This window comes from Moschus berezovskii, chromosome 12 (assembly GCF_049115385.1).
Source record: "Moschus berezovskii isolate FMDL1 chromosome 12, NW_MosBer_1.0, whole genome shotgun sequence".
NCBI classification, from domain to species: Eukaryota; Metazoa; Chordata; class Mammalia; order Artiodactyla; family Moschidae; genus Moschus; species Moschus berezovskii.
In genome coordinates this window covers 14,232,644-14,245,542 of record NC_142471.1, presented here as the reverse complement: position 1 = coordinate 14,245,542, position 12,899 = coordinate 14,232,644, and the positions used below count along the sequence as shown (strand labels likewise).

General features: G+C 41.4%; 1 protein-coding gene across 3 annotated transcripts in view; it reads right to left on the bottom strand.

Moving 5' to 3' along the window:
- The window catches only part of BICC1 (BicC family RNA binding protein 1), a 365,857-nt gene that overhangs the window by 294,498 nt on the left and 58,460 nt on the right, over nucleotides 1-12,899 (bottom strand). The window lies entirely within an intron of this gene.

Sequence of the window (12,899 nt, the reverse complement as noted above, 5' to 3'; positions counted from 1 at the left end):
ATCAGCACCATTTACGACAACCAAGACATGGAAACAATCTAAATATCCATCAACAGCTGAATGGATAAAGAAGACATGGTACATACATACAATGGAATACTACTCAAGCATTAAAATGGATGAAACAATGCCATTTGCAGCTACACTGGATGGACTTAGAGATTATCATAATAAATGAACTAAGACAGAGAAAGACAAATACCATATGATATCACTTACATCTATTTAAATATGACACATGAACTTATCTTGGAAGCATAGAGAACAGACTTGTGATTGCCAATGGGGAGAGTGGGGTGAGAAGGATTGAGAGTCTGGGATAAGCAGATGCACACTAGTATAAATAGGACAGATAAACAACAAAGCCCTACTCTACTAGCACAGGGAGTTACATTCAATATCCCGTGATAAATCATAATGTTAGGGAATATGAAAACTATATCTAGACGTACATAACTGAATCACTTTGCTGTACAGCAAACTAATACAACACTGAAAATCAACTATATGTCAATAAAAAACAAAAATTGGCTACACTAGCAGCTGAGGAACTTTCACAATACTGAGTACTCAAGGGTAGGTCTGCAGGAATCTGTTTCCCTCCACTATAAAACGGGAGATGTAAATGACTTCTCAGGGTGAACATAGGGAGAAAATCAAATCGTGGGTGGGAAGGCACTTGTTGAGGCAAGTTTTTCAAGTGTTGCCCAGGACCCTTGGGAAGCCTTGACCGCCTTTCGGCGGGCTCGAGGAGGTAGGGGAAGGAGGTCTGAGAGACCACAACTATTTTCATAATACTAAGACATTCTTTGCCTTTTTAATTCTCATTTCCTTACAAGCATACACTAAAATTTTTCAGAGGCTATGTGAAAAGTAACAGTGCAACAGACTGAATGCAGAAGCAGGCATGAGAATCCAGCTGTCTCCGGGCACATGGGATACTGAAGAATCTCTTTAGTAAAAAATATTAAAAAAATCTCTATAATGCAAAAATATGAAACAATGTCACTCATTCACTGAAAGTCTTGTTTTGAAAAGGACAAAATCTTTCATGGAAAAAAAATGCTTTTTATGAACATGCAACAGCTTTAGAGTTATGTTTCAACGTACTGATAAATATATTAAAATTCTCAATGCTAATTTCTAATACAGTCAGTATCAACAGCTACAACCCACACGAATGACATCTCTTTCAGGGTCCTCAAAGAATTTCTCAAATGTAAGAAGGTCAAGAGATCAAATATTTTTAAAACTGTTGCTGAATGAAGACCCCGCATAGCCAAAAATAATTTTTTTTAATTGCAAAAAAAAAAACTTGCTGAAAGTGAAAGGGTTGTGCATGCTTTAATATGTGATCCATACATATAATCAACTTTGTCTTTATAAGGATACCTTACTTTAGCACACATTTCTATGTTATGCAAAGAAGTTGATTAGACTGCATTCAGTGTTTTTATCTCACTTCCAAGTTGCCTCTGCCCAGAAAAAAGCACTGAAAGGGCCTGTTCTCTGGCAACCATGTGTCCAGGTTTTCCCAGCCCATCTCAACATCAAATGTGTTTCCAATTTTTCCTGTCAACCACAAAAATGTTCCTTATATTTCAAGATTTTTTGTGTCCAAATGCACCTCCCAACCTGGTTCTCACATAGACGAATAATCACAAAACATCCTCCTATTGTGTTGTAATTATATTTTAAATACTTTAGCACAACTCATATGACAAACGCGTGTTGGCTGGTTCTGACCAATACCCCAGGAATGGCTGCTTACTCCAGCTGAGAACACTCCAGGCACGTTTCCTTAGCATCGCAAAGCCTCCACTCAGGACACACTCCAGGGTCTGTCACTAGGCTTCTCAGTCTTTCTTTCTCTTTCATAAATACCAGAGGCTTTGTTAGGAAAATGAACATTAAAAATTGTTCTCATGAGTGAAATAGCGATGGTTTTAAAATGTGGACTGACTACAAAGACTGTAGGGTATTCCAGTCCTTGACCAAACAGGGCACATGAACTGAGAACAGCCAGAAGCCCAATCCCTTTGGATCAGCACCCCTAGCTTAGGGTTTCCAGTGTTAGGGTTGACCAGAAGTCCCTTCTGGCTCAAAGGAACAATTCATATAAGGACTGTACAAATGGCAGAAGGACAAAGAGCTAGGACTTCACTGGTTTTATGGAATAGTCCTACTGGGCCCTGCTCATGAATAAGAACTTGCATGTAAGGCAGAATTCTGTGTCAAGTTTGTTTTAGGAGTTACACATTACCTGGTAGTAAGGCTGATAAGGAGGAAAGCTATAGCCCTCATTACACCTTTAAGCTATGAATAGCTTCCCAAAAAGAACTGAAAAATTACAAACCATTCAATTAGTTTAGAAGTGTTAGCACAACCTCTTTTAGACCCTGAGGGCTTTAGAAATCCCTACTGTCCAGCACTATTATTTAACTGCTAAGAGCTGCCTGTGCGTGCTCAGTTGTGTCTGATTCTTTACAACCCTGTGGACTGTAGCTCTCCAGGATCCTCTGTGCATGGAATTTCCCAGGCAAGAATACTAGAGTCAGACACCATTTCCCATTCCAGGGATCCTTCCGACCCAGGGATTGAACCCATGTCTCCTGCATCTCCCACATTGGCAGGCAGACTCTTTACCAATGCACCACTTGGGAAGTCCTAAGAGCTGTCTAGATGGGCTCAAAAGATGCAGGGATTCTGCCTTGCAAAGCCAGTAATGTCATCTCAGTAATGACAAAGGCCAGATATGATTTTTCCAATGAATGAAATTCAGAGTCTAGTGTCTTTTGATGCTGCCTCTTCTTGCAGGAACAGTAGTGAAGGAAACAAACACCCACAGACTACTTACACATGCCAACACTGATCTACACCTGTACAAATATGCTATAAGCTGGACCTAGTCTCAGAGAAGATGGGAAGGGCACCATTACACAATCACTAGGACAGCCCTACCTACAACTAAAGGAAGCAGGGGAGGGAGAAGAGAAAATTTTTAAAAGCAAGAGGGAGCCAAGAAGGGAAAATACGCAGTTTCCAAAATTCAAGCCACACCAAGGTGTTGTCATTTTGTTTGGGATAAAACTTCAGGTATTACAGATCCAAAGTTAGATGTGAATTACCTGCTTGGGTTTCCTCCCATTAATCCTGAGGAAGAATTAATAGTAAACACCAAATCTCTCGTGCTCCAAATAATGAAAAGAAGCCAAATATCCATATGATGGAATACCATAAAACATCAGAAAAGCAGGCCATCAAAACATTCACCAATTTACAATAGCCAGGACATGGAAGCAGCCTAAATGTCCATCAACAGAGGAATGGATAAAGAAGATGTGGCATATACATACAATGGAATATTACTCAGCCATAAAAAGGAACTAAATAGCGTCATTTGCAGAGATGTGGATGGATCTAGATACTTTCACGCAGTGAAGCAAGTCAGAAAAATATTGTGTATTAATGCTCACACTCAGAATCCAGAAAAATGAACCTAACTGCAAAGCACAGAGACACAAATGTAGAGAACAAACTTAAAGATATCAAATGGGGAAGAGGAGTGGGATGCACTGGGAGATTGAGATTGACATATACATACCACTGATATTATGCATAAAATAGATAACTAATGAGAATCTACTGTACAGCACAGGAACTCTACTCGATGCTCTGTGGTGACCTAAATGGGAAGGATATCTAAAAAGAGGAATATATGTATACACTGGATAAGGAACTATCAACCCACTCCAGTATTCTTCCCATGGACAGAAGAGCCTGGCAGGCCACAGTCCATGGGGTTGCAAAGAGTCGAACATAACTGAGCAACTAACACACACATATGTATGCACACAGCTGATTCACTTTGCTGTACAACAGAATCTAATCCAACATTGTAAAGCAATTACACTCCAATACAAATCAAAATTACATAAAAACAGACTGAAGAATGAAAAAGACATTCACCATACTTCCTCTCTCCCCAGAAGGTGTGGGGTACAGGGGGACACCAGCTACGTACAGCATGGTGTTTTTTTCCCTCTGGAAGTTTTTTCTTATTCTTCCCAACATCAGAGATAACCCTTTTTGACAGACTGTCCCTCTAGTTTTCTCGACATCTTTAGATATAAATATATGTGCTAAATATCTCTCTTCAGTTCAGTTCAGTCGCTCAGTCGTGTCCAACTTTTTGGAACCCCATGAATCGCAGCACGCCAGATATAAGATATAAATGTTTAAGGGTGACTTTTTTGTGCTTTTCAGTATTATGCATATGTTAAGTATTATAAAACTATTTTAATGAAATTTTTTCAAAACAAATAATATTTTCATATTAGATTAATAATGAGATCCCATGGAAGTCATATATTCTTGCCTCTAAGGTAATCTCCATAAATCTGGCCTCCATCAAGATCATCTATAAAAATAATGGATTGCTTTGCCATATCAATAAGTTTTTAATTAAGCACTTCTGTTAGCTAGTTTCTTTGATAGACCCAGTGGAAAGACAAAGGTTCCTTCCAATAAAATTATACATGTCTCTGAATTTTCATTATTCTATTCAGAGCTGACTAAAATGTCTTCCTAAAATTTTTCAGTCTGTGAAGCAGAAATTAAAAAAAAAAAACTGGGATGTCAGATTCACAATTCATAGTGTTCAACGTCTGCTTACAAACAAATCTAGAATTCACTGGACACAAAGAACTGACAGACGAAGGTAAAAGAAATGAGAAACTGGTGAAGCAGATAGCTTTGCTGGGTACCAAAAATGATCAGAGTCAAGAAAATCTTTCTATGCAAAAAGAGCAACAACAAAAGAAAGCTCAGCAACAGTATTTTTAAAAACCTCAAACGGAAATAGTGGTCAAGAAACATTTCACAAACAAAGGTGATTCAGATCCTACTTTATGAATCACATAAATCAAGAGCATCTGGAAGAATCTGCCCAAAACTGTACTTGCTAGCCATTTGTTTCTGTTTAGCCTGAGTCCATGCTCAATTACCAGTTGGCTTAGCGATTCCAGGTTAAAAAGGTTCAGGTCTGGGAAATACACACACACAGTTTTGGTTTAAGTTAAATTTCCCATTGACACATAACTTTCCTAAACCTTCAAGTTTCCAAACTGTATTCGCACAAATGAAGCACGAATTCTAAGTTCTGCTGGCTCAAATATATTATGGCTAGGAAGTTAAGGGAAAGATAAACATACAAAGCCGATGTAAGAAGCAGTTCAAAAGTTTGAAAAGAAGCCTGCAAAGATGGGATCAATTGCAGTAAGTCACTCTGCATCTGTTCTGAACTGCTCCACTTCAACCTCTTTCAACACCAGAATCCTAGCTCCAGTTATCTTGGCTGCTCCTGACCTCGCCCCCAGTCTATCAAGTTCAAAGAGTTCATGTGGAAGGTTGGCCAATTTGGAGAACCTTTAAGTCTACCAGGGCCAAACTTACAAGAGCAGCAAGCCAGGAAAAGCACATGCGGGCATCACGTTCCAGCATGCATTTCAATGTTATAAGGCAAGATAGAAGATAATCTTAGCCAAAGATAATTTTTCTATTCTGACATCAAAACTAGACGTTACATCTATTGATCCTACGTTTTCCTACAAACGGGCTTTGAGCTTTCCAGAACAAACAGACACACACACATTCATCTTGTTATTGCTCTCCAGCTAAGCAGTCAGGGGGCTTCTTTACTCATTACTGCAGTGGATCAAGAAATCATCTTCAGTTAAAATTCCCAAGGCTGCAGGTTTGAAGGGTCCTCATAAAACATAAATATTCCCCCAAGAAAGATTCCTGACATTCCGTTTCAATTGCAACAGAGAGCCCTCAAGATGTTCAAATGTTTTTGACATGGACACTTGTTCCCTGTGGTGAGGGGAACAGCAACAAGTTGGAAAAAGCAACACTGTGTGATTAAAGAGACTTGAGACTCGGGAGAACATCCAGGAAATTGTGTGGACAAACGCTGAGCTACACCATCTCCAAGTGAATGTCACTGGCTACACAAACTGGATCAACTGTATTCTATACCTAACTTACTTGAGGTGTTTTTTTCTGTCTTTCCTGGTAGATCAAATGGTAAAGAATCTGCCCGCAATGTGGGAGACTCAGGTTTGACCCCTGGGTCAGGAAGATCCCCTAGAGTAGGAAATGGCAACCCACTCCAGCATTCTTGCCTGGAGAATCGTAGGGACAAGAAAAGCCTCGCTGGCTACAGTTCATGGGGTCGCAAAGAACTGGACACAACTGAGGAACTAACACTTTCTGTCTTTCAGTATAACTTGAAAAACACACAAACAGCACCTCTACTGCACTTTTAAAAAACCCATCCAGATTCATTTCCCTACCTGTGCTATTTGGAAAAGGAAAAACAATGTTAAAGCCCAAACTGAGAATTTTTCTTTTTAAGAATTTAAATGGCTTATTGATTATTTAAACTTTAATTTTTAAAACTATTATGGTGAGAAAACCTTTTCTATTATTATAATAAGTTCAATGAACATTTACCATCTCATACAGATATAAAATACTGTTCATACTGTTCATGGGGTTCTCAAAGCAAGAGTACTTTAGTGGTTTGCCATTCCCTTCTCCAATGAACCACGTTTTGTCAGACTCTCCACCATGACCCGTCCGTCTTGGGTAGCCCTTGGGTGGAATGGCTCATAGTTTCACTGAGTTAGACATGACTGTGGTCCATGTGATCAGATTGGTTAGTTTTCTGTGATTGTGGTTTTCAGGTTGTCTACCCTCTGATGGAGAAGGATAAGAGGCTTATGGAAGCTTTCTGATGGGAAAGATTGACTGACAAGGAAACTGGGTCTGCTCTGGTAGGAAGGGCCATGCTCCGTAAATTTTTAATCCAATTTTCTGTTGATGGGTGGGGCCATGTTCCCTCCCTGTTATTCACCCGGGGCCAAACTATGGTGGAGGTAATAAAGATAATGGTGACCTCCTTCAAAAGGTCCACATGCATGGACTGCTGTACTCAGTGCCCCCAACCCTGCAGCAGGCCACCGCCGACCCACGCCTCCACCAGACTCACTGAAAGGACACTGAAAGATGAGCTCCCAGGTTGGTAGGTGCCCAATATGATACTGGAGATCAGCGGAGAAACAATGTCAGAAAGAATGAGGGGACAGAGACAAAGCAACAACACCCAGCTGTGGATGTGACTGGGGATGGAAGTAAAGTCCGATGCTGTAAAGAGCAACACTGCATAGGAACCCGGAATGTTAGGTCCATGGATCTAGACAAATTGGAAGTGGTCAAACAGGAGATGGCAAGAGTGAACGTCGACATTTTAGGAATCAGCGAACTAAAATGGACTGGAATGGGTGAATTTAACTCAGATGACCATTATATCTACTACTGTGGGCAAGAATCCCTTAGAAGAAATGGAGTAGCCATCATGGTCAACAAAAGAGTCCAAAATGCAGTACTTGGATGCAATCTCAAAAACAACAGAATGATCTCTGTTCACTTCTAAGGCAAACCATTCAATATCACAGTAATCCAAATCTATGCCCTGACCAGTAATGCTGAAGAAGCTGAAGTTGAACGGTTCTATGAAGACCTACAAGAACTTCTAGAATTAACACCCAAAAAAGATGTCCTTTTCATTAGAGGGGACTGGAATGCAGAAGTCGTAAGTCAAGAGATCCCTGGAGCAACAGGAAAATTTGGCCTTAGAGTACAGAATGAAGCAGGGCAGAGGCTAACAGAGTTTTGCCAAGAGAACTCACTGGTCATAGCAAACACCCTCTTCCAACAACACAAGAGAAGACTCTACACATGGACATCACCAGATGGTCAATACCGAAATCAGATTGATTATATTCTTTGCAGCCAAAGATGGAGAAGCTCTATACAGTCAGCATAAATAAGACCAGGCGCTGACTGTGGCCCAGATCATGAATTCCTTTTTGCCAAATTCAGACCTAAATTGAAGAAAGTAGGGAAAACCACTAGACCACTCAGGTATGACCTAAATCAAATCCCTTATGATTATACAGTGGAAGTAGTAAATAAAGTCAAGGGGTTAGATCTGATAGAGTGCCAGAAGAACTATGGATGGAGGTTCACGACACTGTACAGGTGGCAAGGATCAAGACCGTCCCCAAGAAAAAGAAATGCAAAAAGGCAAAATGGTTGTCTAAGGAGGCCTTACAAATAGCTGTGAAGAGAAGAGAACTGAAAGCCAAAGGAGAAAAGGAAAGATATATCCATATGAATGCAGAGCTCCAAAGAACAGCAAGAAGTGATAAGAAAGCCTTCCTCAGTGATCAGTGCAAAGAAATAGAGGAAAACAATAGAATGGGAAAGACAAGAGATCTCTTCAAGAAAATCAGAGATACCAAGGGAACATTTCACGCAAAGATGGCCTCAATAAAGGACAGAAATGGTATGGACCTCACAGAATCAAGACATTAAGAGGAGGTGGCAACAATACACAGAAGAACTGTACAAAAAAGATCTTCATGACCAAGATAATCACAATGATGTTATCACTCACCTAGAGCAGACATCCTGGAATGTGAAGTCAAGTGGGCCTTAGGAAGCATCACTATGAACAAAGCTAGTGGAGATGATGGAATTCCAGTTGAGCTATTTCAAATCCTAAAAGATGATGCTGTGAAAGTGCTGTACTCAATATGTCAACAAATTTGGAAAACTCAGCAGGGGCCACAGGACTTGAAGAGATCAGTTCTCATCCCAATCCCAAAGAAAGGCAATGCCAAAGAATGCTCAAACTACTGCATAACTGCACTCATCTCACACGCTAGTAAAGTAATACTCCAAATTCTCCAAGACAGGCTTCAACAGTACGTGAACCGTGAACTTACAGATGTTCAAGCTGGATTTAGAAAAGACAGAGGAATCAGAGATCAAATTGCCGACATCCACTGAATCATCGAAAAAGCAAGAGAGTTCCAGAAAAACATCTACTTCTGTTTTATTGACTACACCAAAGCCTTTGACTGTGTGGATCACAACAAACTGTGGAAAATTCTGAAAGAGATGGGAATACCAGACCACCTGACCTGCCTCCTGAGAAGTCTGTATGCAGGTCAGGAAGCAACAGTTAGAACTGGACATGGAACAACAGACTGGTTCCAGTCTATCTGGAAAGGAATACATCAAGGCTGTATGTTGTCACCCAGATTATTTAACTTATATGCAGAGTACATCATGAGAAACACTGAATGTTTTCATCAGTGTGTTTTCATCCAGAAACACTGGATGAAGTACAATCTGAAATCAAGATTGCCAGGAGAAATATCAATAACCTCAGATATGCAGATGACACCACCCTTATGGCAGAAAGTGAAGAGGAACTAAAGAACCTCTTGATGAAAGTGAAAGAGAAGAGTGAAAAAGTTGGCTTGAAGCTCAACATTCAGAAAACTAAGATCATGGCATCTAGTCCCATCACTTCATGGCAAATAGATGGGGAAACAGTAGAAACAGTGGCTGACTTTATTTTGGGGGGGCTCCAAAATCACTGCAAATGGTGACAGCAGCCATGATTTTAAAAGATGCTTGCTCCGTGGAAGAAAAGCTATGACCAACCTAGACAGCATATTAAAACGCAGAGACATTACTTTGCCAACAAAGGTCTATCTAGTCAAAGCTATGGATTTTCCAGTAGTCAAGTATGGATGTGACAGCCGGACTATAAAGAAAGATGAGCACTGAAGAACTGATGCTTTTGAACTGTGGTATTGGAGAAGACTCTTGAGAGTCCCTTGGACTGCAAGGAGGTCCAACCAGTCCATCCTAAGGGAAATCAGTCCTGAATATTCATTGGAAGGACTGATGCTGAAGCTGGAAGTCCAACACTTGGGCCACCTGATGAGAACTGACTCACTGGAAAAGACCCTGATGGTGGGAAAGACTGAGGGCAGGAGAGAAGGGGAGGACAGAGGATGAGATAGTTGGATGTCATCACCAACTCAAAAGACATGAGTTTGAGTAAACTGGGAGTTGGTGATGGACAGGGAGGCCTGGCGTGCTGCAGTCCATGGGGTCGCAAAGAGTCCAACACCTCTGAGCACTGAACTGAACAGATATAGAATAAATGAAAATGAAAAAAATATATCTTCCTTGAGATGAAAATTCAGGATTTAACTCCCTTAACAACTTTAATGTGTAACATACAGCAATGTTAACTATGTTTATCATATTGTACATTATAATACTAGAACTTATTTATCCTATAACTTGAAGCCAAACTGATCATTCTTAAGCATAACCTAAGAAGTGGAATATCTTGGCTTGTGTTTTTGCAAAAACCTTTCCTTATAAACAAAAAAAAAAAAAAAAAAACAGGAGCAGCCTGACCTGTCTCTACCTGCCATGCTGTGGGGCAAAATTCCCCTTCTTTAGGAAGGCCTTGGTATTTTCTGTAGTTTTGTTTTGTTTTCTTTTATTTTGCACTGGGAGGCTTGTGTGATCTTAGTTCCTCGACCAGGGATGGAACCTGGCCCCTCAGCAGTGAAAGTGCAGGGTCCTAACCACTGGATCACCAGGTAAGTCCCTTCACGTAGTTCTTACAAAAGGTGGAGAGACAGGATTCTTACCTCTCTCTTGTGATAATCCACTGAGTTGAGAGAAGCGGGGGAGGTGGGAAGAAGGGGATGGAGCACCAGGAGTAGGAAAGAGTGTGAAGTCCAAGACCAACCCTTATCTAAAAAAAAAAAGAAAAGAAAACCTGGCTGGGTTTAGGGAACTGAGAAGCCGCCTGCCTCCTAGGAGTGGATGTGGTCTGCTGATGGGCTATCTGAGCACAAACTTCTTTTCTATTCTGTTTGTGCGGGCCAGCAGCCCTTCTTCCTTTCCTTCCATCCTTGCCAGAAAGTTTCCTCAGTTTAAACTCTGGGTGAAGAGATAACCAACTGGAACATTTAAATATGTGCTATGTGATACAGAATCAGAAGGCCCTGGAACAAATAGGACCCAGGTTTAGGGTGTGATGCTCTCAAAGGAAACTCTCTGAAGAAAACAGACCAAATGTTGCTCATACAAGGGCATTCCCAAGCCAGACCCTTCCCACACAAGTCTGGGGCTCTGTTTGGCACCTGCCAGCCTGGCCTGGCCTGCTGAAAGTACCAGGGACAGTCTCCAGGGGTCCTGAGGAGAATGAAGAAAGGGATTGGTATCCCACGTGGAGGAGAATTCCCAGAAGGATCCCAGAGGCCTCTACATATTCTCTGCGAGTCCTATGAAAGCTCCCCTAGAGACTGACACTATGAGCAGCATTAATTGCACGGAAGAGGAAACTGAGGTGGAGACATGGGTTAAATCACCCAGACTCACACGGCGAGAAGGGTGCTGAGACATGAATGTCGGGGACTCCTACTCCAGGAGAGAAGATTAACTCTTCCCTTCCTCGGTCCCTGCTATTCTGATCACCTAACACCTCTCAGTCGGAGAAGGCAATGGCAACCCACTCCAGTACTCTTGCCTGGAAAATCCCATGGACCGAGGAGCCTGGTAGGCTACAGTCATGCGATTGCGGAGAGTCCAACACGACTGAGCGACTTCACTTTCACTTTTCACTTTCACACACTGGAGAAGGAAATGGCAACCCACTCTAGTGTTCGTGCCTGGAGAATCCCAGGGACGGGGGAGCCTGGTGGGCTGCCGTCTATGGGGTCGCACAGAGTCGGACACAACTGAAGCAACTTAGCAGCAGCAGCAGCAACACCTCTCAGTACTCTCCGAGGAGTCCATGCCCTTTCTAACATCCAAACCCTTATGCTAGAAGGTGTCTCTGCCTGAATGAGTGAGCTTGAGAAGCTCACTTCAGAATCAGATGATGTTAACTCCTCTCCCAGGCAGACTTCAGCACCTCTCCAGGCACAGGTGGTCACGGCATCCCTAGACACTAAGGAACTTGAAAAATGCTACTACGAACTATTTAACAATAAACAATTTATTTAAACCTCTAATTGAAACTACCAGTGGCTATCTTAGGTCTTCAATTCAGTTCAGTTCAGTTCAGTCACTCAGTCGTGTCCGACTCTTTGCGACCCCATGAACCACAGCACGCCAGGCCTCCCTGTCCATCACCAACTCCCGGAGTTCACTCAAACTCATGTCCATCGAGTCGGTGATGCCATCCAGCATCTCATTCTCTGTCATCCCCGTCTCCTCCCGCCCCCAATCCCTCCCAGCATCAGAGTCTTTTCCAGTGAGTCAACTCGTCACATGAAGTCTGGTTATAGCACTGAGCAGCAGCTAAAAAGATTAAAACAATCTTTAAAAATCAATCAAATACTAAAGCATCAAATAAGCCAATTACAGGGAGAGGAAAAAGAAATACATATTTTTTATATATTATTTTATATATAATCTATGTAAAATATATTTCTTTTTAAAAATGACAAATCACTTTTCTCTTCACAGCTCTCCTAAAGAGAGAAAATAATTCACTTTTTTTATGGTCACCCCATGTGGTTTGAGGGATCTTAGTTCCCCAACCAGGGATCGAACCTGTGCCTCCTACAGTGGAAGCTTGGAGTCCTAACCACTGGACAGCCAAGGAAGTCCGAAATTCAAATTGCTTTTGAGGGCTTATGGTAAAGGCTGATCATAAGATCTGTACTACCACTTCAGCTCTGGTACACTTCTAGAATACGAGCCATCACAGAATAATAACATTTATACTCTTTAAGCAAAACAACGACAGCAAAATTGAGTACAGAAGGTGTTCTACGAACATGCCAAACACTTTTTTCCACATCTTTCATAAGGCACAAGAGACATGGTCTAATCCAGGTCATTGCCATGAACATGAATGTAATGCTACACAGACTCCAGAGATGTGAGTGGCAGGAGCCCCAGGTGACTAGCAGTTTTTATACCTTCTCATAATTCTCAATCAG